Source organism: Odocoileus virginianus, chromosome 2 (assembly GCF_023699985.2).
Source record: "Odocoileus virginianus isolate 20LAN1187 ecotype Illinois chromosome 2, Ovbor_1.2, whole genome shotgun sequence".
NCBI classification, from domain to species: Eukaryota; Metazoa; Chordata; class Mammalia; order Artiodactyla; family Cervidae; genus Odocoileus; species Odocoileus virginianus.
The window spans coordinates 57,751,873-57,774,223 of NC_069675.1; the positions used below are offsets into that span (position 1 = coordinate 57,751,873).

General features: G+C 43.8%; 1 protein-coding gene across 15 annotated transcripts in view; it reads left to right on the forward strand.

Moving 5' to 3' along the window:
- B3GNT2 (UDP-GlcNAc:betaGal beta-1,3-N-acetylglucosaminyltransferase 2) overlaps positions 1 to 22,351 on the forward strand; it is a 206,345-nt gene that overhangs the window by 131,770 nt on the left and 52,224 nt on the right. For 8 of the 15 annotated variants that reach the window (XR_011492507.1, XR_011492494.1, XR_011492498.1 and 5 more), the window contains 2 exons: positions 7,155 to 7,251; positions 14,800 to 14,972. The exons of 2 other annotated variants lie outside the window; for them this stretch is intronic. The gene's annotated coding sequence lies outside the window, so the exon portion shown is untranslated. Of the gene's footprint in view, positions 1 to 6,587; positions 7,128 to 7,154; positions 7,252 to 14,799; positions 14,973 to 22,351 lie in introns of those variants that run through there. 5 more of the 15 variants (XR_011492497.1, XR_011492508.1, XR_011492523.1 and 2 more) reach the window with 2 other exon arrangements.

The window sequence follows — 22,351 nt, forward strand, 5'->3', positions numbered from 1 at the left end:
TTTGAGGATGGAGCCTTCCAGAGCAGAGGCCATGTGAGAAGACAGCTATCTACAAGCCAGGAAGGGAGGCCTACCTCACGACAAACAACCCTGATGGCATCTTTGTCTTGGACTTCTGGCCTCCAGAACTGCATTTCTGTTGTTTAAGCTACCCAGTTCGTAGCAATTTGTTATGGCAGCCCTAGGAGACTTACACACTCATGTAACCTGGATGAAAAGATCCAGGCACAAGGAGGAGAACTTTTTTTTTTTTTAAACATCAAACACATTTTGTATTGGGGTGTAGCCGATTAACAATGCTGTGATAGTTTCAGGTCAATAGTGAAGGGACTCAGCCATACATATACATATATTCATTCTCCCCCAAACCCTCTCCCATCCAGGGTGGCACATAACATTGAGCAGAGTTCCACATGCTATATAGAGGAGGTTTTTGTTGGTTATCCATTTTAAATATAGCAGTGTGTACATGACCTCCCCAAAGTCCTCAACCATCCCTTCCCCCCACCAGCAAGCATGAGTTCATTTTCTAAGTCTGTGAGTCTCTTTCTGTTTTGTAAGTAAGTTCATTTGTATCATTTCTTTTTAGATTCCAGATATAAGGAATGTCATGTGATGTTTCTCCTTCTTTCTGTCTGACTTCACTCAGTATGACACTCTCTAGGTCCATCCACGTTGCTGCAGATGGCCTTATTTCATTCTTTTTAATGGCTGAGTAATCTTCCATTGTGTATATGTACCACATCTTCTTTATGCATTCCTCTGTCGATGGACATTTAGGTTGTCTCCACGTCTTATCTATTGTAAAGTGTTGCAATGGACATTGTGGTGCATGTATATTTTTGAGCCATGTTTTTCTCTGGATATATGCCCAGGAGTGGGATTGCAGGGTCATATGGTAGCTCTATTTTTAGTTTTTCAAGGAACCTCCATACTGTTCTCCATAGTGGCTGTACCAATTTACATTCCCATCAACAGTGCAGGAGGATTCCCTTCTCTCCACACAGAGAGGGTGTTTTATTTGTTGTTTATTTGAGCAGAAATGGGATCATCCTATAATTATATTACTGTGGAACTAGCTTTTATCATTAACAAAATGTAAAGGCCATCTGGCTTCTTACTCACATCCACCTCCAATTCCATTATGGCATCCACAGCTCCCGTTCCTCTTCAAAAACCTATCCAGAATCCCATTGCTTCTCCCAGCTGACTGCTTCCACCTTGGTGTAAGCACCACCCTCTATCTCTCAGGCCAGGAGCCTCTTCACTCTTATCTGCTTCTAATCTTTCCCTCTTTGGTCTACTGTCCTCACAGTAGCCAGAGGGACCTTTAAAACCGTAAGTCAGGGGACTTCCCTGGTGATCTAGTGGTTAATAAGCCACTTGCTAATGCAAGGACAGATCCTACATGCCATGGGGCAGCTAAGCCCAGTCATCACAGCTATTGAGCCTGTTCTCTAGAGCCCATGAGCCACAGCTACTGAAGCCCATGTGCCTAGAACCCACGCTCCACAAGAGAAGCCACTGCAATGAGAAGCTCGTGCACCACAACTAAACGGTAGCTCCTGCTTGCCATGACTAGAGAAAGCCCGCGTGAAGCAATGAAGACCCAGTGCAGCCAAAAATTTTTTTAAATTTAATTAAAAAAAACACAAAACAACCCTAAGTCAGGTCCTGTTGCTCCTCAGCTCAAAGCCCTCCAGTGGCTTCTCACCCTATGCAGAGTAAAACCAAAATTCTCACCAGGGGCCACAAGGCCCTGTGTGATCTGGGCATGTACACAGACACACACTCACACCAACTCTCCCTCTCTTCTCTCTCATCTCACCTGCTCCACCCTGGCCTACTTGAGCTCTCTGTTCCCACCAACCACACTCCCAAAGCAGGTCTTTGCACTTGCTGTTTCCTCAGCCTCAGCTGCCCTTCCTCCTGGTTGCCACAGAGCCCCTTCCCTCACTTCCTTCCAGACTCTCTCCCAACCCACCTTTATCATTCTTTATAGCACTAACCACCATCTGACATACTACTTCTTTATTTGTTTATGGTCTGTCTTTCCTCATTAAGATGTGGATTCCATAAGCAATAAACCTTGTCCTGTTCCCTGCTGTCACTAGTACTTAGAAGACTACCAGGTTTATGGTAGATGCTTGGTAAATGTTTAATGAATGACAACATGAATAAATCTCTCCAAGCCAATAGATGTAACAACATTTTCAACAGTTGCATAGCATTTGCTAATATGGACAGACCATGATTCACTTAACCAGGCACTATTAATGATGTTTTTCTATTTTTTTCTTACTTTAAACAATATTTGTGATAAACATTTTTGCATAGCTACTTTAATATATGGGGCTTCCCTGTTGGCTCAGATGGTAAAGACTCTGCCTGTAAGGCAGGAGACATAAAAGACATAGATTTGATCCCTGGGTCGGGACGATCCCCTAGAAAAGGAAATGGCTACCCACTCCATTATTCTTGCCTGGAGAACCCCATGGATAGAGGAGACTGGCCAGCTACAGTCCATGGGGTCACAAAGAGCTGGACATGACAGAGTGACTAACACCCACCACTTTAATATATTGGTTCTTTTAATTCTATATGATATTTTCCCTAAAGCTGGGTTGATGTTTCAAGAGATAGGCATATTTTACATTTAATAGCCATTACCAATTTTCCTTAGTCACAATTCAAAGGCAAATCCTGAAAAAAAAAAAAAAAGGCCTCAATCATTTTCCCAAACTGAGGCCGGGGTAAGATTGCCCTTAGGTCAGGAAAGGGGGACTCTGTCCTAGGTCTGTACACTTTAGAGGGCTTTGTATGTCACAAACACAAACAAAGCAAGTTTATTAATGGCCACACAGGACTTCTTCTCACTTGGGATCCTGCATGGAGCACTGGGTTGGCACAGTGTGACCTGCAACCCTGAACGTGAAAGCTCGTGATTAACACCGTCTCCACATTTCCTCCTATTTTCTTGAAACAGAAAACTGCTGAGTCCAAATGCTGTGATGTCTTGTGGGTTGTACCACTGCTAACCTAGGAGACAGTCACTGCTTTGGAGGCAGAAAGAATTTATTGGGCTGGTATTTGTAGATAAAAGACTCATTTGTCCTGTCCCTCCTCTCAGAGAGTATGGGTTTAGTAGGTGCTACCATAACCAAATACTATTTTTCAATAGTTCCAGGGGTCCATTTTCTTCTTTTTTTGGTCTAAGTCTGGAGGCAGTCACAAGTTAGTTCAATATTCTCCAAAGTTGTACATGGTGTCTGTGTCAGTTATCTACTGCTGTGTAACAAACCACACTGAAAGTTGGTCAATTAAAATAACAGCAGTTTATTTGCTCTCGATCCTGGGCTGCATGCAGCTGGGAAATTTTTCTTTGATCCTCTTTGAAGTCACATAGGCAGCTACTCAGCTCACCTGGGACCAGATGGTCCAAGATGACTTTGTTCACAAGTTTGGCAGTCATGCTGGCTATTGATTGGGATGCCTCAGTTCTCCAAATAGCCTTTCATCCTCTGGGCTAGAATGGCTTTTTTTTCCACATAGTAGTAGAAATGTTTGAAGAGGGCAAAAGCAAAAGCTTCTTAAGGTCTGGACTTGGGAGTTGTACAGTGTTACTTCTGTCTCATTCTATCTACTAAATGAAGCCTTAAGGAATACCCAGATCCAAGGTAGGAGGTAGCAGGGATAATAGTCTCTATCTCTTGTTAGGAAGCAGGAAAAAAATCATACTACAAAGGAGCTAGACGCAGGGAGGTGTGATGCATTGGGGACTATTGTGTAAGAATATACCACGGAGTCTGAGGAACATTTTGCCGTATTAGAGAATTTATATTTTTCTTATATTTGTGTACATGTGGTTATAGTTGTAAGATATTTGAAGTTTAATGCAGATGCCTTGCTTTGCTTATTAAGTGGATATCAAACTCCCAAGATTGATGTTTTGGTTTTTTATTTTTTTCATGATTTAAGGTCCTACCTTATTTTTTATGGCTTAGACAGAAATTGTTAAAAATTGCAATCACACAAGAACTCAGTAAATGGCAGCTGCTATTGTTATTCCTGTTAACAGCAGGACTGAGGATCACAGCAATAGTACCAGCATAGAGAAAAACAGGGTCTAACAGATTAAATCAGCAAAACCACATTAAAAAAAGATACTTTTACTACTAAATCACATACATTTCAAGAGCATTTTCTTTTCTTCAAATAAATTAAAATATTTCCCATGAGCAAGGCACCATACTTGACATTAAATAACAACAGGAACAACATGTGGGCTTCCCTGGGGCTCAGTGGTAAAGAATCCATCTGCCAATACAGCAGACAAGGGTTTTGATCCAGGAAGATCCCACATGCCACGGAACAACTCAGCCTCTGTGCCACAACTATTGAGGCTGTTCTCTAGAGCCTGGGAACCGAAGCTACTGAAGCCCATGCAGAGTCCGTGGTGCACAAGAGAAGACACTGCAGTGAGAAGCCTTCTCGCTGCAACTAGAGGAGCCCCTGCTCCCGCAACGAGGAAAAGCTCCTGTGACAGTGAGGACCCAGCACAGCCAAATGATAAATAAAAATTAATTAATTAAAAAGAAAAAGAACAAGTAACAGTAGCAGACAAGGATTCTGTGCTTAATAGACACTGGGCCTTATGCTGAGCCCTGTCCAGACACTGTATCTCAGGCCTCACAAAAATCCTATAAGATGTTCTCGCTTATTGTACCAATTTTTGGATGAGAAAATGAAAGCCTGGAGGGATTAAATACCTTAGCCAAGGTCACAACTAGTGGCAGAACTGGGAATTCATTCCTTGTTCCTTTGACTGTGATTTTAACCAGTAAACCATGTGTAGTGCATTTTGACTGGACCCCGTAACAAAATCATGAGCAGGGCAGAGATCACCTCTGTATGAAGAACACAGCCCCCAAATGCAAGTATAAAACATTTAAATAATATCTGGCCCATAGTAATGGGTGTGGATCACAATAAACTGTGGAAAATTCTGAAAGAGATGGGAATACCAGACTGCCTGACCTGCCTCTTGAGAAACCTGTATGCAGGTCAGGAAGCAACAGTTAGAACTGGACATGAAACAACAGACTGGTTCCAAATAGGAAAAGGAGTACATCAAGGTTGTATATTGTCACTGTGCTTATTTAACTTACATGCAGAGTACATCATGAGCTCTGCTCATGGGCTGGAGGAAGCACAAGCTGGAATCAAGATTGCCTGGAGAAATATCAATAACCTCAGATATGCAGGTGACACCACCCTTATGGCAGAAAGTGAAGAAGAACTAAACAGCCTCTTGAGGAAAGTGAAAGAGGAGAGTGAAAAATTTGGCTTAAAGCTCAGCATTCAGAAAACTAAGATCATAGCATCTGGTCCCATCACTTCATGGCAAATAGATGGGGAAACAGTAGAATTAGTGGCTGACTTTTTGGGGGGGTCTCCAAAATCACTGCAGATGATGATTGCAGCCATGGAATTAAAAGACACTTGCTCCTTGGAAAAAAGTTATAACCAACCTAGACAGCATATTAAAAAGCAGAGACATTACTTTGCCAACAAAGGTCCATCTCATCAAGGCTATGGTTTTTCCAGTAGTCATGTATGGATGTGAGAGTTGGACTATAAAGGAAGCTGAGCACAAAGAATTGATGCTTTAGAACTGTGGTGTTGGAGAAGACTCTTGAGAGTCCCTTGGACTACAAGAAGATCCAACCAGTCCATCCCAAAGGAGATCAGTCCTGGGTGTTCATTGGAAGGACTGATGCTGAAGCTGAAACTCCAATACTTTGGCCACTTGATGCGAAGAACTAACTCATGTGAAAAGACCCTGATGCTGGGAAAGATTGAGGGCAGGAGGAGAGGGGGACAACAGAAGAAGAGATGGTTGGATGGCATCACCAACTCAATGGACATGAGTTTGAGTAAACTCTGGGAGTTGGTGATGTGCAGGAGGCCTGGCGTGCTGCAGTCCATGGGGTTGCAAAGAGCTGGACACAACTGAGCGACTGAACTAAACTGAACTGAATGGGTGCTCAATAAAAATTGCTGTTATTGTTAAAAAAATAATCTGTCAAACTAGTCTCTCAAAAAGAAAGTCATTTGCATCTTTTATGCTCCTTGACCAAAAAAGCAGAAATGCACAAGAGTCCTCCTCTCTGTAACAGTGGAGGAAGAGAATTAAGATCAAATTCATGTAAGTTAACATAAGAGAAACATGTTGCAGGGTGGAGGGAGGGGAGTTATTCTTTTTTAAAATCTAAGGTCCCTTTCATTAGAATTAACCAGTGAAACCAATATATTTATTAATATATTTTAACAGATTGATTGATTTCAAAGAGTTACCACTCTGACTGGTTTAGTAAGATGCAGAATATAGTTCAGGAACTTTTGAAGAAAAAATAAAAAGTCCATCCAAAATACCATCAATTTCATCCTATAGATTCAACGCCACCTTAGAACGGAGTTTAGATAAGAATTTGACTGTATCAAGATCAACTAAATGCTAGACTGCTGAGGGATTCTTAAGACCTATCTGTTCAACAGACTCAGAACCTCTTCTTTCATTGGAACAGGTAGAAAATGGAATCATTCCAGCAAATGGAGAAAAAGTACCTCTCCTGGACCAGAATATCACAGCAGATTAAGTTGTACTCAGTTTTGCAAAGAATGTTCTTCAGATCATGTTCTCTGATCTTGGCCAGCTGATGACAAAGTTTCCTGATGGGACCTGTCAGGACCATTTTGTCCTGCTTGACCAGTTACCATTGGAGAATTCTGAAGTTTTATTTTTTAAAAAATATTTTATTTACTTATTTGGCTGCACCAGGTCTTAACTGCAGTACACGGAGTCTTCGATCTTCGTTGCAGCATGTGGGATCTAGTTCTGCAACCAGAGAGCAAACCTGGGCTCCTTGCATTGGGTACACTGAGTCTTAGCCACTGGACCACCAAGGAAGTTCCTGAAATTTTATTTTTATAATAATATTTAATTGAAAAGTAAAATATATAAATAAATAATTCATCTTTATTTAAATACTTTTGATTTGAAAATTTTATATTTATTAAAGTTGTGTTTTGCTTTGTTAATATTAATAAATTTGAATGTTTTAGAAGATTGATTTTATTTTGTAAACTCTTAGATCACTGGGAATGAGTACAAAGTTAAGTTGGGATCAATTTAGAAAATACGACAGTGCAACTCAAAAAAGACAAAGCCAGAAAAGGAAAGCCAAAAAGGTAATCTGCTTAAATTTTTACAAACCAAAAACACTGAACATGAGCAATTTTCTGTTGAGGTGGTTTTTCATAAAATATGTGAACAGAGAACTTCACAAATTATCTAACGTACTTATTATTATTCAGTCCATGGGGTTGCAAAGAGTTGGACACAACTAAATGACTAAGCACACTTTTTATTGCTGATTAAAAAGTGAAAATGAGCAAGAAAAATATTCTCATCAAATTCATGACTTGAGGGACTTCCTTGGTGGTCCAGTGGCTGATTCCACACTCCCAATGCAAGGGACCCAGGTTCGATCTCTGGCCAGGAAATTAGATCCCCCTTGCCACAACTAAGACCTGGCACATCCAAATATATTTTTAAAAAATTCATGACTTGAACAAGTTGCATGAAATCCCTGCAACTTTATATTTTTTACTGAATGAAGATTTACTTACAGAATGAAAATGTACTTGGCCTCCATTTGCACTTGAGAGACTTAGGGGTGGGTGGTGAAAATGTGCCCCCTTAGCCTCTCTCCAGTCTGTTCTCAGATGAGGCAGGAGAACAGGGCAGAGTCATTCCTGGAAGTCTGTGCTTGTCAGACTCTTCAGGAGGGATGTGCCTCCTGGGACACTCTGGGCTCCTGGTGGGGCTGGAGAAAGAGCCATGCAGACTCCTGCCAGAGGTTGGGTCCTGATGTCGCCATGTCTGATGCTCTTGCCCCCTACCTACTCTTCACCCCTGTCATCTGGAGTAGGTACTGGTGTCATCTCTGGAAATGAAGGCAGCTGCTTTTCTGTTTCTACTTTTCTCCTAACACAGGCAGCCCAGAGCCCTATTTACCCACAGGAGCCACCACAGAATGACAGTCCCTGTTGGATCTGGTACATCTAGTAACTGCCACAAGTCACTCAGTGTAGTGTTGGAGCATCAGTGCAGAGGGAGGAAGTAGAACAGGTTCCTCATACCTGGACTGAGGCAATGGAGCTCCAGAGTGGGAAGAGTTTTCTTCAAGATCACATAGCTCTTCAGCAGCAGAACTAAGACTCTCAGTGTCCAGTTCAGACTCTTCCACTGTGTGAATTAGGACTACTGAGCTGTCTTCACATCTTGGTAGAAGCTTGTTGTTTTGGTTTTTCCCTTTTTCATAAGACAACTCTCTCTTGGTAATTAGTAAACATCCACGGGCTCATGGATTTGGGTAAATCTATGGATTAGAATATAAAAATGTTAAATAAATATAATGACATTCTCCCTTTTCTAGGACCCTCTGCTTCCAGTCACACATCCAGTCATTAAACCCTGTAGGAGACTTTTGCTCAGTCTGGGATGTGGGTTACACTTTCAATTGCATAGATTTCGAACCAAAGTTAGGGAGTCATAAAAAGACCTCAGCATCCTTTTTGTTATGACATTTGAAAAGTATCCAGACTCCCTGATTTTTTTTTTTAATTAAAAATATGTGTTTAGCTGCACTGGGTCTTAGTTGTGGCATGCAAACTCTTAGTTGCGGCATGTGGGATCTAGTTCCATGACCAGGGATCAAACCCAGGACCCCTGCGTTAGGAGCATGGAGTTTTAGCCATTGGACCAACAGGGAAGTCCCAGATTCCCTGGTTTTTAATAGCAGAAGTTTGGAAATAAGCTTAATTGTCCATCAAAAGTAGACTGACGAAATGGCCTATCTTACAAACACACAGCAGCCTACTACAGAGCCATTAAAAAAAGAAATGACACAAGAGCTTTCCTTTTTAAAGTCTTCAGCTAACTAATAATCCACACCTTCCCATTCTGTCTCCCAGTCACCAAGTTCACCTTCCTGCATTGATGAGCTTGGCTTACTCCTTACGTAATCCGTTAAAAGGTATTTCATGCACGTAGAAGCATATAGATGGATAGTCTTTAAAAGAAAAACATAAATAGAAGCATACTGAAAAACATTTGCCAGCATCTTTTTTTTTTTTCACATAATACATTCATTTATTCAATAAATATTTACTGAGTACCTACTATGTGCCAAGCGCTCTTTTAGTTATTTGGAATTTGGTAGTGACCAAAACATTTCTTCCCTTCATGAAGCTTGCATTTTTGTGGGCCATAAATAAATAAGTATAGAGTGATTTGAGGTAAGTGCTGTGCAAAAGAGCAGGATAAGGGGATAAGTGGTATATGTGTGTCTCAGTATGTTTCTAGGGGGACTGTTGCTATTTTACATGGGGTAATCAGCAAAAGCCTTGCAGATTAAGTGATTGAGCCAGAGCCTGAAGAAATGAGGGAGTGACCCATGCGTGTGTCTGGAGTTGACGGTTGGAGGCAGAGGGAACTTCCCATGCTAAGGCCCCAAGGGAGGAGGGGACTTGCGTGAAGATCAACAAGGTAGCCATCATAGCTGGGACTGAGCGACTACATCTCAGATATTCTGTTTCATTATTTCTCATTATTTTTTACATCTGCATTTTATTCCATTGTGTGTGTGTGTGTGTGTGTGTGTGTGTGTGTGTGTGTGTGTGTGTGATAGTTTAATTAAGCAGTCTCTGGAAATTTTGGAGACTTTTAATCTCTTGTGATTGCAATGGATAACCTTATCAGGTGACCCTTTGCATGTGTGGAAGTCAAGTTGTCTGCAGGATTAATTCCTAGAAGTGGAATTGCTAGGAGGAGGACAAGGTGGTGTGTATTTGTAATTTTTACAGATTTTGCCAAGCTGGAACCAACAAAGAAGTTGTACTATTTTTGCCCCAGTGCTAACAACATATTGATTTTTTTTAGTATTCAACAAACATTTATTGAGCTCTTACCAGGGACCAGATAAATGCAGATCACTGAGAATGAAAGCAGAAACCACAACTTGTCCTGACTCACAGAACAGACGTACTATGCTGGACCAAACCATGATGTGCTTCACACACTGTCAAACCTCACACAGGCAGCACGAGCTTGTTCAGACCCAGAATTCCAAGATAAGACCACTGGCACTTCCATTGATTCTCTAGGTTACAAAATCTCACCAGTCCTCGCAAAGAGCTCCCTATGACTAAATAATTTCTAGGGCAAGATGCACATGACAATTAAGGAGATCATCTTTTTTAGGCTAGGGCAATAGGGGAAATGTTGATGAAGGAGAGAGGTCTCAAAGAAGAAGAAAACTTTTGGCTTTCTAAAGCAAAGGAGTCGTCGAGGAAGAGCAGAGGTGGTTCTTACCTTAGGTGAGAGTGGTTCTTATCTTAGGTGAGAGTGGTTCTTATCTTAGGTGAGAGCGGTTCCTGTCTTAGGTGAGAGCAGTTCCTATCTTAGGTGAGAGCAGTTCCTATCTTAGGTGAGAGCGGTTCCTATCTTAGGTGAGAGCGGTTCTTATCTTAGGTGAGAGCGGTTCCTATCTTAGGTGAGAGCGATTCCTATCCTAGGTGAGAGCGGTTCCTATCCTAGGGGAGAGCGGTTCCTATCCTAGGGGAGAGCGGTTCGTATCCTAGGTGAGAGCGGTTCGTATCCTAGGTGAGAGCGGTTCGTATCCTAGGTGAGAGCGGTTCCTATCCTAGGTGAGAGCGGTTCTTATCTTAGGTGAGAGTGGTTCTTATCTCAGGTGAGAGCAGTTCCTGTCTCAGGTGAGAGCGGTTCCTGTCTCAGGTGAGAGCGGTTCCTATCTTATGTGAGAGCAGTTCCTATCTTAGGTGAGAGCGGTTCCTATCCTAGGGGAGAGCGGTTCCTATCCTAGGGGAGAGCGGTTCCTATCCTAGGGGAGAGCGGTTCCTATCCTAGGGGAGAGCGGTTCCTATCCTAGGGGAGAGCGGTTCCTATCCTAGGGGAGAGCGGTTCGTATCTTAGGTGAGAGCGGTTCTTATCTTAGGTGAGAGCAGTTCTTATCTTAGAACTGTACACTCATTTCCAGTGAACTAGTCGCTGGTTTTTGGTATATTCACAAAGTTGTGCAACCTTCATCACAATCAGTTTTAGAATGTTTTCACCACTCCAAAAAGAAACCCTGGGTCCATTAGTAGACACTCTCTATTTCCCACTGCCCAGTCCTAAGCAACTGTTACCTTACTTCCTGCCTCTATAGATTTACCTGTTCTGAACATTTATTATAAATGGAATCACACAATATGTGGTCTTTTGTGACTGGCTTCTTTCATTTAGCATAATGTTTTCAATTTTCATGTGGTAGCGTGCATTAGCACTTCTTTTTATTGCCTAATAATATTCAACTGTATGTCACATTTTATTTACCAATTCATCATTTGGGATGTTTCCATTTTTTGGCTATTATGAATAATGCTGCTGTGAACATTTGGGTACACATATTTACGTGAGCCTATGTTTTCGATCCTTTTGGCTCTATACCTAGGAGTGGATGGCTGGGTCTGATGGTAACTCTATGTTTAGAACTGCCACAGTGTTTTCTACAGTGATTGCACCATTTTTACATTCCTAGCAATAATGTAGGAGGGTTCCAATTTCTCCACATCCTTGCCAATACTTGTTTACTTATTACAGCTATGCTAGTGGACATGAAGTTGAATCTCATTGTGATTTTGACTGGCATTTCTCTTTTTTCCTACACCCTCCTAGATTTGATGCACAGAAGGCATTTAACAAAGATATAAGACTCAAGAAGGAGGCCAGAAGATGAAGTTTATATTTTATCTTAGGCTAAACAAAGCAAAGAGGATTGTGGGCTTTTTGAATTGAGAGAGAGTTATAAATATCCAAGTGATAAGATGTTATTTTCTGGCTCTATAATTAATTTCTAGTTTTGCTACATTATGATTAGAGAATGGTATCTATAGACTTTTTGGGATTTATTGATATGTTCAATAAATTCTTATTGAAGAATTATGGAGGGTATCAGAATATTACCCCAAAATATGCCACTTTGGCACATACGGATTATTTTGCGCTAATTGAGAGGCAATGAGAACCAGAAGATGCAGAAAAAGCTCTTTACCTTCTCCACTTGCCTAAAAATAAAGGATTTCCCCTTTAGTTTTAGCACTGAAAGTCCCATGTCCTAGGAAGCTCTCAATCCCTGGAAAACCAGGACAGTTGGTCACCCTAGTTTTCTTTTATAAGCAATAATGGAATTACCATAGTTTCTCTTCCTTTTACTTCCTTTATCAGGAAGCTTTTTTCTATAACAATGGTATGCAACCTTGGTGGCATCTAAAGGAGTTTAAAAAATCCTGATGCCTGTGTCTCACCCCCATAGATTCTAATTTAATTGGTTTGGGTGTGGCTTGGGCGTTCAGAACTTTTTAAACCTACTCAGATCTAATGTTCAACCAAGGTTGAGAACCATTGGTGTACAGAGACATGGAACTATCTCTAAGATATATTGAGTGCAGCATGGTGTGCATAATATACTACCACTATGTATAAGATGGAATAAAGAAAATATTTGTATATTTGCTTTGTATATAAAACTATCTTTGGCATAACATAGAAGGATCTGTTAACATTGATTACTTCCAGGGTATCAACTGGGAACAGGGAGGGACACTTTTCACTGTGTACTTTTCTGAACTTGTGAAACTGTCATCTATTTTTACGTTATTTTTAAATTCTGTCTCTTTAATCTAGAAAAAACATTCACTGTCCTGAAAAAGTAGATATATAAATAAATAGTTCAATCTTTTTTTTTCTTTAAAGCCCTCAAACCACACAGATTTAACACTAGCAACAGTAGTTATGCATAAAAAACTTTCTGAGGAAGGAAATGTAAAGTACATTAAATACAAAATTATGTTAATGTAATGTATTACATTATAAAATTAAAATACATATTTATAAATCATACATGAATATATATATACATGTGTGTGTGTGTGTGTGTGTGTGTGTGTGTTAAGTCTCATTCACTGTGTCCAACTCTTTGTGACCCCAAGGACTGTAGCCTGCCAGACTTCTCTGTCCATTGGGATTCTCTAGGCAAGAATACTAGAGTGGGTTGCTGCACCTTCCTGCACGGGATCTTCCCAACCCAGGGATTGAGCTCATGTCTCTTATGTCTCCTGCATTGGCAGATGGGTTCTTTACCACCAGCACCACCTAGGAAAAGTGAAGATGCTCATTCATGTCTGACTATTTGGGACCCTGTGGACTGTAGCCTACTAGCCTCCTTGAAGCTCATGTACACATATATGTCTATGTTATGTGCCCAGGCAACACCAAAGGGAGTTTACTGATAGAATTATAGTGCTTTTGTCTCTTAAAAAATGTGTAAACCATATTCATTATTTTTATAATAAAAAGGGAACAGAAACTTGAAAATCATGTTTTACTCTAAAGGTAGGGCTCTTGCTCCCCTGGAAGGAGTCAGCTTTGCCTTGCTGATGTGGCGGCTTTTGCTCCTGTCCCTTTCTTCCTGTATCTTGTGGATCCTCTCTTCTTGCTCATGAGGAAGCCCAACCCCTGAGGTTTCAAAATCAGCCCAGCTACCTCATGGCCATGCCTGGAGGAGGGCCACCCCTGGAGCTGGGCAGCTGCCAGCAGATGCCCAGACAGACTTCATTGAGTGCCTCCCACACGACGGCATGCTAGGCTGTGTGTGGGAAAAACAATCAGGAGACGGGACTCTGCCAACAAGGCCTTGCCTGTGTGAAGTGGCAGCCAGGACGAATGCACAGAAGCAGGCCTGTCCTAATATTTATGAGGCCAGGATGAGAGTATTAATAGAGGCCCACATCCCATGTGTCTAAAGATTTAAAAGCTGTAACTCAAGCCACCACACTGTTGACTAAAATACTATCTGTTCTCCTCCTGTAATAAATATAATTTTGAAGCCCCAGAGAAGGCCAGGTTTGAATGTAGAGCTCCCTCTGTGATTCCTTGGAGTTCTGTGTTTGGATAAGGCTGTGGCAGGCAGCTTCTAAGATGGTGCCCAGTGAGCTCCATCTCTTATGCTTTTGTGTAATCCCCTCCTCTTGAGTGTGGACGTGAACCACCACTTACTTCTTTATTTGTTTGTTAATTTATTTACTTATTTGTTGGCTGTGCTGGGTCTTCTTTGCTGCAAGCAGGCTTTTCTCTAGTAGCAGCAACCAGGGGCTCCTCTTTAGTTTGGTGCACAGACTTCTCCTCGTGGTGAATTCTCTTGCTGCAGAGTGTGGGCTCAGGTTTCAGTAGTTGTGGCGGGTGGGCTTAATTGCCTCACTGCTTGTGGGATCTTCCTGGACCAGGGGTTGAATTGTGTCACCTACATTGGCAGGCAGATTCTTTTGTTGTTGTTAAACATTTATTTATTTGACTTCGCTGGGTCTTAGTTGCAGCTCATGGGATCTTTAGTTGTGGCATGTGGGATCTAGTTCCCTGACCAGCAATAGAACCCCTGGCCCCCTGCATTGGGAGCTCAGAATCTTAGCCATTGGACCACCAGGGAAGAATCTGGCAGGCAGATTCTTAACCACTGGAAAGTCCACATTTATTTATCTTTTAACTGAAGCATAGTGGTTTTTCCATGAATTGCTTCTAACCGATAGAATGTATTAAATGGGATGGGATAGCACATCTATGATTAGGTTATACAAGATAGTGGTTTCTCTCTTGCTGGTAGATTCTTTCCCTTCCAGGTTTTGATGAAGCAAATTGCTATGTGGAAAGGCCTATGTGACAAGCACACAAAGGTGGTCTTGTCCAACAGCCAGCAAGGAACTAAAGCTTGCAGTCCAAGACCCTAGAGGAACTGAAATTCTGCCAATAGCTACAATCTTAGAAGCAGATCCTTTCCCAAACAAGCCTTCAGGTAAGACCTCAGCCCTGGACAGCACCCTGTGAGAGACCCCAAAATAGAGTACCCAGCTAAGCTCTGCCCAGATTCCTAACACAGCAATTGTGAGATAATAAATATGTATCAAGTCACTAAGTTTTCAGTAATTTGTTACACAACAACAGAAAATGAATACAATGACACTGCTGGGAGAGTTGTCCTTCAGTCCCAGCCCCCAGCTAGTTATTCACATTCTCTTCCCACCCTCTTTTTATTTTGAGCCTTGAGGGACTTTGTGTTCATTCTTATAGACACCCACTTTTCTTGTCAGTTCTGTCTCCCCTGCTTCCTGCTCCTAGACATCCTTCAGGCCTAGAGGGAGGGCACATCCTAAGCTGGTGTAACCCATGGGAGCAATGGTGCCCTTGGAAGAGTGGGGCAGGGGATGATTGCAGGACCATTCATGCAGGGAATTCCAGGGGCCCAGGTACTCAGTTCAGTTCAGTCACTCAGTCGTGTCCAACTCTTTGTGACCCCATGGACTGCAGCACACCAGGCCTCCCTGTCCATTACCAACTCCTGTAGTTTACTCAAACTCATGTCCATTGAGTCGGTGATTCCATCCAACCATCTCATCCTCTGTTGTCCCCTTCTCCTCCTGCCTTCAATCTTTCCCCAGCATCAGGGTCTTTTCCAAGGAGTCAGTTCTTTGTATCAGGTGGCCAAAGGATTGGAATTTCAGCTTCAGCATCAGTCCTTCCAATGAATATTCAGGACTGATTTCCTTTAGGATGGACTGGTTGGATTTCCTTGCAGTCCAAGGGACTCTCAAGTACTCCCAGGTACTCAGAACATTCTATAAGAGGGGATCCAGGTCCTTGACCTCTCTCCTTGGGCTCCCAACACCCTGGAAAGGGGATGGCTAGAAAAGGGGCAGAGCAAGGCCCTCCAAAGCCCAGGGCAGGGCCAGGGGCCATTCTCATCTCCTATAAGGCCAGCGCTGCCTTCATAAGACAGAGTAGGCAATGGCAACCCACTCCAGTACTCTTGCCTAGAGAATCCCATGGACGGAGGAGCCTGGTAGGCTGCTTTCCATGGGGTCACTAGGAGTTGGACATGACTGAGCAACTTCACTTTCACTTTTCACTTGCATGCATTGTTCATGCATTCACTTGCATCCAGTGTTCTTGCCTGGAGAATCCCAGGGACAGAGGAGCCTGTTGGGCTGCCGTCTATGGGGTTGCACAGAGTTGGACATGAATGATGTGACTTAGCAGCAGCAGCAGCCTTCATAAGAAGGCCTGGCTGAGGGCCAGGTGGGTTGGATCAGACCCAGAGTGCTGCCCACAGAGTGTAAATGAGCAGAACCACCCCACCTCTGAAGGAAGTCTTCAAAGGGAGCTGTGGTTGAGCTGGATCATAAAGGTGGGATAGCCTCCAGCAAGGCAGCCAGCATTGAGTTTTTGGTCCCCAACAAGGTGGTTTCTTTAGGGTAGGATGGTGAGGAGTTTGACTGTAGCTCAGAGCGCATCTGTTAAAATTCTGCCTCTGTACACTGGTTGTGTTGTTTGTTGTTCCATTGCTAAGTTGTGTCTGACTGTTTGTGACCCAATGAACTGCAGCATGCCAGGCTTCCCCATCCTTCACTATCTCCCAGAGTTTATGCAAACTCCTGTCCATTGAGTTGGTGATGCCATCCAACTATCTCATTCTCTGTCATCCCCTTCTCCTCCTGCCCTAAATCTTTCCCAGCATTAGCGTCTTTCCCTACCTTGCCTCATAGATGGAAGGGAGAAGTGAATTTATTCAGTTGCTGATATGCTAGTTTGCTCAACAAGCATCGATAGAAGCTTTCAGAGCCTGGTCGTAACTCACGTCCTCCTTCCTCAGACTCTGTGATCCATGATGAGGTGTCAAGAGTGTGAGGTCTGGGTTCTGTGGTGTCTGCTCTTAAGGAGTGTGCATCAGGCAGGGCACCCAGTCTCTGCTGCTTCCTCTGTGAAGTGGAGCGGTTACCGCTGTCCCTCCAAGTGTGGACCACAGCATCAGCTGGAGCCTGTTTGAAGGGCAAAATCTCAGGCCCTGCCCCCGACTTACTGAGTCAGAATCTCTGGAGCTGGGGCCTGAGAATTTGCCTAACACACTCGCTAGGTGATTTTCCATCCAACAGTTTGGGGATCACTGAGATGGACTGTCAGAGGTCTTCACAGACCTGGCTCCACAGACTCCCCCCACTCATCCTTGTCCAGGTACTGATGCAGGAGGTATGAGGGCTGGGCCCTGCAAAGCAGCAGAACTGATGGGGTTTTGAGTAGTCAGATGTTTCACTTCTGCTGTTAGAGACTGCTTGTTATGCTCTGAATGCTTGTGTCTCCCCAAATTTGTATATTGAAATCCTAACCCACAAAATGATGGTATTAGGAGGTGGGGCTTTGCTCAGGTGCTTCAGTTTTGAGGGTGGGGCCCTCTTGAGTAGGATTAGCGGTTTTATACAGGAGGCTCCCTGCTGGCTTCACCTGGAGAGGAGACATGAGAAGTCTTTGGCACTCACCCTGGTTCCCTGATCGCAGACTTCCAGCCTCCAAAACTGTAAAAATTTCTGTTGTTCCTAAGCCACCCAGTGTGTTCTATTTTGTTATAGCAGCTCAAACAGATGAAGGGTTAGGGGGCAGGGCCATCCAGTGCAAAATGAAAATGCAGGGTGCCTTGTTCAAAAGGCAGGAGGAAAGCCTTTTTCTTTTCTCTGTGGTCTTCTTCCTGTCTTATCATGTGTTTTTAAACTTTCTATTTAGTGTCATGCCCTCTCAGGAAGGGGACACTTTCAGGGTGAGGACAGACCCTCCCAGGCTTCTGGGGGTCTGTCTCAACCCCTACCCTTGTTGAGCCCATGCCCAGGCCCCTGCGGGGCACTGCAGCTGATGGGGAGACCTCTGAGCTCTGGCTGGAGCAAAAGTGATTGCAGCTGGAAGAAGGCAGTGCAGCCAGCAGCCCCTGGGGTACTTAGGGTGATTAATGAATGCATTTGGAAATTTCCTCCTGCTTCGGCCTCAGCTGGCACCTGAACTGTGGTCGATGCTGCAGTACATTTCTGTATAATCTCTTTTGACAGCTGGGAGGAGGGCAAACCCACAAGACTAACCCAATTACAGTAAAAAGAGAGATCTGGCCGCTCCCTGCTGACAAGGGGAACACAAGGGCATCCCAATTCAGAGATGTAATGCTTCAGGACCAGCGAGCTGCTAGCGCAGCAAGTACTTGCCTGCCCAGCTCCTTGGCATATTTTTACTTCTTGACAAATGGTGCTGTCACTGTTCAGCTGTGTCAGGGAGGGTGATGTGGAGGGAGCCGAGGGGATTGGGCTCCCTGCACCCGCATCGCCAGGCCTGCGATGCATCAGCCCGAGAGGAGATGAACAGTGATAATATCCCTGATCAGGGATTCAGAAAAGCTGGGGTCTCCTCTGATTCTCTGTCTCATGGAGTGGCCTTGGGTAGACATTCATCCTGCCCAGCCTCAGTATTCCCATCTGTAACATGGAGGTCTTCAATGAGATTATACCCCACCTCCACCTCTTTCATATTTATACATTTTGTATGATTCATATGATGAAAGATTGAGAGAGATTTCTGCCTGTGCAGTTAGGTGTACAGGAAGATCATTAAGAATGTAACACAGAGTGGGATATACCCTGGATGGTGTGTTGGTCACATCACAAAAATGTCATAAAGAATCTGATGCTTGTTTGTTGGCCATGGGGGAGGCCACTGAAGGCATCTTAAGGGGAAAGGGTTATGTTCAGAGTTGAACCTTAGATGAAGCAGAATGCCAAATTTCAGGACTGAGGATAAAAAAAAGCCAGTTATGGGGCCACGCCCAGACGTCTTTGCCCTTGGACAGCTCTGCTGCCTTCCTAAGGACGGTCCTAATTCACAACCAGCCGACTGCGTTCTCATTCTGTCATAATCTCACCATCACTTGGTTCCATCATATCCTTGGTTTGGTCATAACCTCACAATCATTTGGCATTATCAGACCTCTGTATTTTTGCCAACAAAATGGGTGTGAATTGATATTTCACTGTAATTTTAATTTGCATTTTCCTGGTTAGTAATGTGGTTGAACATCTCTTTGTATTGATTGGATAGTTATGTTCCCTCTTCTGTGAGTTTGTCTGTTTTTTCTTATGTTGTTAAAAAATCCACTCCCCTGCCCCTACTATAGATTCTGATTATTAATCTTTTGTCAGTTACATGCAGTGCAAATGTTTCTTCCCAGGTTGTAGTTGGCCTTTTAACTTTGTCAATGGTGACTTTAGAAAAGCAAGCAAATAATTATAACATAGGTGAATTTATCAACATTTTTATTATACTTATGGTTTGTTCTTTGTTATTACTTTAAGAAATCCTTCTTGCCCTCAAATCATAAAGCTATGTTTGATATCTTCTCTAAAAGTTTTCATGTTTTCCTTTCATCTTTGGGTCTTTGCATACTAACTTTATTTTTTATATGGTGTAAGATAAGGAAGAATCAGATTGGCTCCAATTTTCTCTCTTTCAAAGGGATACCAAATTGTCCCAGTACCACACAGTGAGTGGTCTAAGGCTCAGCACTTGTGCTCCACCTGGGAGAGGGTGATATAAGTGAGGTGCCCACTCTCAGGGGCATGAGGGTCTGCAGCACAGAGTGAGCGCTTTCTTCAATTTTGTGTCCTGGGTGCCTTGCTTGCCTCACCCTGTTCAAGCCCTGAGGTCGCTCTCCCCTTCCCTCCAGGGGATCCAGTCTGTGGCATGAAGGCTTGTCCTGATAATACGCACCAGGATTTTGGGTCTCCTGCCTAGGAATGTCGGTTCTCCAGGCAGATGCCTCTTTATGAAGAGGGAGGGAAAGGAGCCCTGAAATCTCCAGCCGGGGAAGGAGGGATGTCTGGGACTGGGGGGGCGTGGGGTGAGGGGCAGGAGTGCTGGGACTAGAGCCCTGGAAGTGCTGTTTTCTGAGGCTTGTGGGGCAAGTGGCTGGTGCTTGGAAGCCTTTCCCCTCCATGACGTCTTGAGTGAACCCTGCAGGGTCAGTGCTGTGGGTCTTGCCCTTGCCTTCTCCACAGAATGTGGGAGGTCTTGAGGGCACCCAGAGGTTTAAGCTACTGCATAGACTTGGAACAGATAACAGAATAGAGAAAGATTTTTTTCTTTCAATTCTCTTCCAGTCCTTCTAATTGTATCTGGGAGAAAGTCTCCCTTTGGTCTGACTTGTCTAATACTTGCTAATCCCCTCTTTTAATTCCTAGAGACTGGACCTCAGGCTTTGCAGCCGTGGTAGCTATGGTAGCTGTTGTTATTCAGTCGCTCAGTCATGTCCAGCTCTTTGTGACCCCATGGAATGTAGCATGCCAGGCTTGCCTGTCCTTCACTATCTCCCAGAGTTTGCTCAAACTCACGTCCGTTGAGTCAGTGATACCATCCAACCATCTCATCTTCTGTCACCTCCTTCTCCTTATCTGACTAGATAGTTAATCACACTTTTGTTTTCACTGTACTTATATTGGGAGGGCTGTCTTCTTTTCTGGCAAGTGATGGCAGTTTGCTGTTAGTGATGCTAACAGAAAGTTTCCTTTTTTTGATACATGTATTTTGAGCACAAAATTTCACCTAGATATATAAAGTCACATTTCTGTGTGTATTTGGATAAAGAGAGGTATGTTGATGGTGGTGATCTCATGGTTTTTTTTTTTTTTTTTTTGGTCTTCCTTAAACTTTGTAGTTTGCATTTTTTTCACAATGAGCATACATTCTTTACATAATCAGAAAATAACTATTTTTGCTAAGGAAGAAGGAATGCATGTTTAAAGGAACACATTAAATGTCCTTTAGAATAACACAAGGACTATGGATTTGGCGACATAGTTGACAGCCAGGGTAGGGCTCCCTCTGGAAGACTGAAGAAGAGGGAGGAGGGAGCAGACTGAACCCAGGGAGAGGACAAGGACAGCCTTCCTCTTGGGGGAAGTTCAGGTGCCTACTGCCCTGGGGCTGGGCTTTGTCCCTTCAGCATTGTTCAGAGGATTCTGTTTCAGAGTCTCATTTACAAGTTTTGAGTCATGTAAAGCACTGATGGTTTGGGAAGACGAGGCCAAGTACCGCCCCAGATTGGGGTGGACCAAGGGAACCTGGCGGGGTCTAAACGTCTCTTATTTGGGAACGCTGTCCTTTGAGTGGTCTGTTGTACCAGAGCTGACAAGTGACAGCCTTCTCCCTGCTGGGCTGCTCCCCATCTGTGGTGACCACTGTCTGGCTCTCTTCCCAAAGAGTCCTGGCAGCCTGTGCCAGGGCGCAGGGCCACCCTTCCCCAGTGTAACAGGAGCCCCTGGGGCAAAGGATTCCTGCGACACAGCCCTCTGACTCCTCAGTTCACTGCTCTTAGGAAAAGGCTCTTTTCCAGATCACACCCATAGTTACTATTTAATCTTTAATGGGGTTGACAGAGTCCAGACACAACATGGAGCAGATAATTAATCCCAGATCTGCCCAGGATTTACCTGGCTTCATGGTCTGATTCCGGGGCCTTTGATTATGGAACAGACCACATGGCCACTAATCAGTAAGCACTGCATTCAGCGTGACAAGACAGCCACAGGTCCTGCTCTCCTGGAGGCAGCAGTCCGATGGAGAAGGCAGACAAAGGATGGAGGTGTGGAGAGGGTTTGAAGGATGAGGGGGTGGGCAGCCGCGGTCAGCACTCAGCTCTTATGTCTAAGACAGGGCAGGAGACAGTTAGACAAAGACACATAGAAAGAGTTTGCCAGGTGAGGAGATGTGGGGAGGGGCAATCCAGGAAGAAGGAATAGTGTGTGCAGAAATCCAGAGGCCAGAGGGACCCTGCTGTGTTCAGCTGGGGGATGCCCTTTAAGTGGCTAAAGAAGAGAGACCAGGGTGGGGAAATGGGCAGGGCCCAGATCCTACAGGAGCTTTTTGAACAGTGGTTCTTAACATGGGTGGGATGCTTTCATCCCCCAGGGATATTTAACAAGGTTGTCATAACTTGTCACAAGTGTGTGTGTGGTGAGGAGTGGGGTTGGGGAACCAGTGAAGTTGTTCAGTCGTGTCCAACTCTGTGACCCCCATGAACTGTAGCCTACCAGTCTCCTCCTTCTGTTGCAGGAAGGGGGACCCCTTCCAGGGCCCGAAACTGGGCTCTTGTCTAACACTCGGAAATGAATTGTCCAAGGAGACACATGTGCTGACAAAGCAAGAGATTTTATTGGGAAAGGGCACCCGGCTGGAGAGCAGGAGGGCGAGGGAACCCAGGAGAACAGCTCTGCCACGTGGCTCGCAGTCTTGGGTTTTATGGTGATGGGATTAGTTTCCGGGTGGTCTTCGGCCAATCATTCTAATTCAGAGTCTTTCCTGGTGGCGCACGCA